Genomic DNA, 3,243 nt, shown 5'->3' with positions numbered 1-3,243 from the left:
GGTGAGACCAGAAGCTACCTCGGACTGGGAGTCCGAGGAGCACAGACTTGGGCAGAGCGTCTGGGACGCGTCTGCTGGGCTGGAAGCGTCTGGCCTAGGGCCAGGACGCGACCACCCGAGGGACATGGCACGGTCTGGAACGTGCCAGTCCGGGTCTGACCTTGGTTCAGACCTTGACCGAGACTTGACTGGGTCAAGTCAAAGGGTCCCTTGACCAAGTTTGACTTAAGTCTTTGGAGTTAGACTCGGGTCTTTTGGGCCTTGACTTAAGTGGGAGGTTATTTTCTTCTGCCAACTTTGACCATATTTTTTCCGAAAGTGACCCGGGCCCACCAAAGCCCGAATCGGAGTTTTTCCAAAACGATTTCAAAAATCTTTTGAGATAAAACCAAACGAGCCATTAGTCAGAATTATGAGATAATTAGACTTAAGGCACGTTAGACATAGAGATGTCGGTAGTATCTCCCGAAAAGCTATCTAGAACATAGCAAACCTAGATTCGACCTGAGTAAGCGAATCTCATACATACTTGGGTGTTTTATGAATGTCATATTATGATGTGTGTATGGATGTGAATGCGGGTTCTAGTATGGCCATAGAATTGTTCTATCTTGTTTTTAAGCACGGATGGGTGCCCGATGTAATGTATTTAATTTCAAGTTTTATACGATCTGCGAATCGTTGAGTCTTGTAATTAGAGTTTAAGGGTACAACTGAGTCCATCGAAGAGCCAAAGGATGAGATCGTGGTTCAAGTGGGAGAATTCAATGGATGTAGGGGCCATACTAGGATCATATCTGCTTGATTTATTTTCTCGCGCGCATTTACTTATTTACGTTTTGTGTGGTGTATGATTATGTTAGAGTTCACAGTAATGCATGCAAACAAAAACGTAAGAGTCCCCAAAAAGAATTTTGAGTAATGCCTACCCAGATTAAGACACCTGTTGCGCCCTTGTTCATCGATGGTGGGTCATGCCAAAGCAGGGTGCCATCTTTTACCTCGGGACAATACGGGTAGACCTATGAAGAGGTCTACATGTCTAAATGGTTATTCTCAACGAGTCAGCAAAAGAGTTTTGGATTTCGAGGCAAAAGGATGAATTTAACACATAAGTGTTATTCATCAACCAAGAGTCATATGAGATATGATCAGTAAGGAGTTACTCACCCAGGAGGGTGAAGTTAAGGGCAGTGCCAAAGTACGCTTAGCTTCACAGGAATGGGGTCTTGGAATCGTATTATTCATAGGGGGACGTTTTTTCATTGAATAATATGGCAAAAAGGGTTTTTGCAATGATAATAAGTTTTAGGATTTTGTTTTATTTTCTTTTAAAAGTAGAGGATATATGACTATTAGAAAAGAGTTTTCCAACCTTCGTTCATTCCTTTAGAAGGAATTAAACGAAAATTATTTTCATGATTGGAAAGGAATCCGAGAAGCGTTCTCGAATTCGAAATAAAGAAAACGTCCGAGAATATATCATTCCTAATGTTCATTGGTTCTTCAGACGACTGAGGATATGATTATCCAAAGTCTTTTGTGAACATCCATAAAATTCTTCTCTCACGTAGAGATTAATGATATGGATGCATACACAACCATTCGACAACTAAAGGAAGAGTTCCACTAGAAGTCGTAAATGGAGAGGATGGTGCCTCTAAGAAAGTCGTCTTGAAAAGAACATTGAGGAAAAGTGAATCTAAGAAACGTTCTTAAGATTCAGCTACCGAAAGAATATAAGAAGAGTTCTTATGATTCAAAAGGTTAAAGGGTCGTTGTAAAAGTTTGGCTAGGCCATTCAAGGAAACTGCCCTGAGTACCTGGAAGAGAAAGAAAAGGAATTATGAATTCCGATTCTTGTATCTTTGTTGACTAAGTTAGTTTAGCAAGTTTTGTAGATTCCCTTTGTGGGAATTACATGCTTGACTAAAAGAAGAAAGGATCCAAGAGGGAGCAGAAGCAAGAGTTGCTAAGGATGCTGAAAGGGATCAAAGTCTTCTTTTAGACACTAATCTAGGTAGAACTTAATAAGAGTTATTATGTTCTTCTAGAAACATCAGATGTTTTAAAATAGTGCTAAATTAACGAAAGGTTCTTAGAGAACCAAGAGCGTTAACAATGATACGATAGGCTACAATCAAAGGATTCGGAGAGGTCAACTCATGTTTTGTCATTGGTCAAATTAACATAAAACACATGAAGAAGATCCAATGGTATGGATTTCTAAGTCTAATGATTTTGAATCATACGACACATGTGAATTTTGTTCAACGTGGCCATTTGACAAAGTCACCTTTTAGAAAGGGAGAAAGGACTAGTAAACTAATAGTTTTTGTATATACAGATGTACGTAAAACTATTGGTACACTAACTAGAGTCAACCTGAATCCACTTGACGAAAATATAAGTCATTCGATTGGATCGAGATGATGAATATTTGAATCAGAAATTTGATGACCATCAAAAGAAGTTGAGAAATAGTTTCTCACCTTGCTCCACAAACACATCATATGGATGATGAGTCTAGTGGGAGTAATCGAACATGTGAGACATGAGTCGATATGTGATGGGTTAAGGCCAATCTTCCGAACACTTTCTAGGATATATTCTCAAACACGGTCGTTCTTCCTAGCTAACCATATTCCGTCAAAAGCTGAAAAGACACCATAAGAGTATGGGTTTGGAAGGGTTCCAAAAGTGGTCTTTTCTGAAGGTCTATAGATATGAAACGTAAATGGTTTCCGAGAACCAAGTTTGCATATCAAGAAAGAATATTTATTTATGGGATAAATGAATATTGGGGATTCTTCCACAAGCAATCAGAGAACAAGGAGGTTGTTGCTCGTGATGGTGTCTTCCTTGAAGTAAGAGTTATTTCAAGAAGACAAGTGGGAGAAATATTAGATATCGAAGAAATTCGATCTGAGCAACAAACTGACACCGTTGTACCGATGTCAGAAGTCGCGATTCCTAACTATTCTGAGCCGATAGAAAAGGAAAGAGAGGAAGAGATGGTAGATCTCAGAGATCCTCCCGCGCAGGGCGAATGTGATTCGCAGGAGAACCCTCAAGGAGTTGAGAGTGTCTCAAAGTTGCTCACACCCCTTATAGACCTTGAAAGCTCATAAATCTGTCTCAGAGGATGGGGATCCGGCTGAAGAAGAAAATGAGCTAGCTGTGACGGAATCACTCCGAAACATGGCTTGGAGCCATATGATCAGAATGGTATCCATGTCTGAA

Source organism: Eschscholzia californica, unplaced genomic scaffold (assembly GCF_041429995.1).
Source record: "Eschscholzia californica isolate CP2 unplaced genomic scaffold, dmEscCali1.0.p SCAF_31, whole genome shotgun sequence".
Classification (NCBI taxonomy): Eukaryota; Viridiplantae; Streptophyta; class Magnoliopsida; order Ranunculales; family Papaveraceae; genus Eschscholzia; species Eschscholzia californica.
This window is presented reverse-complemented; position numbering follows the sequence as displayed.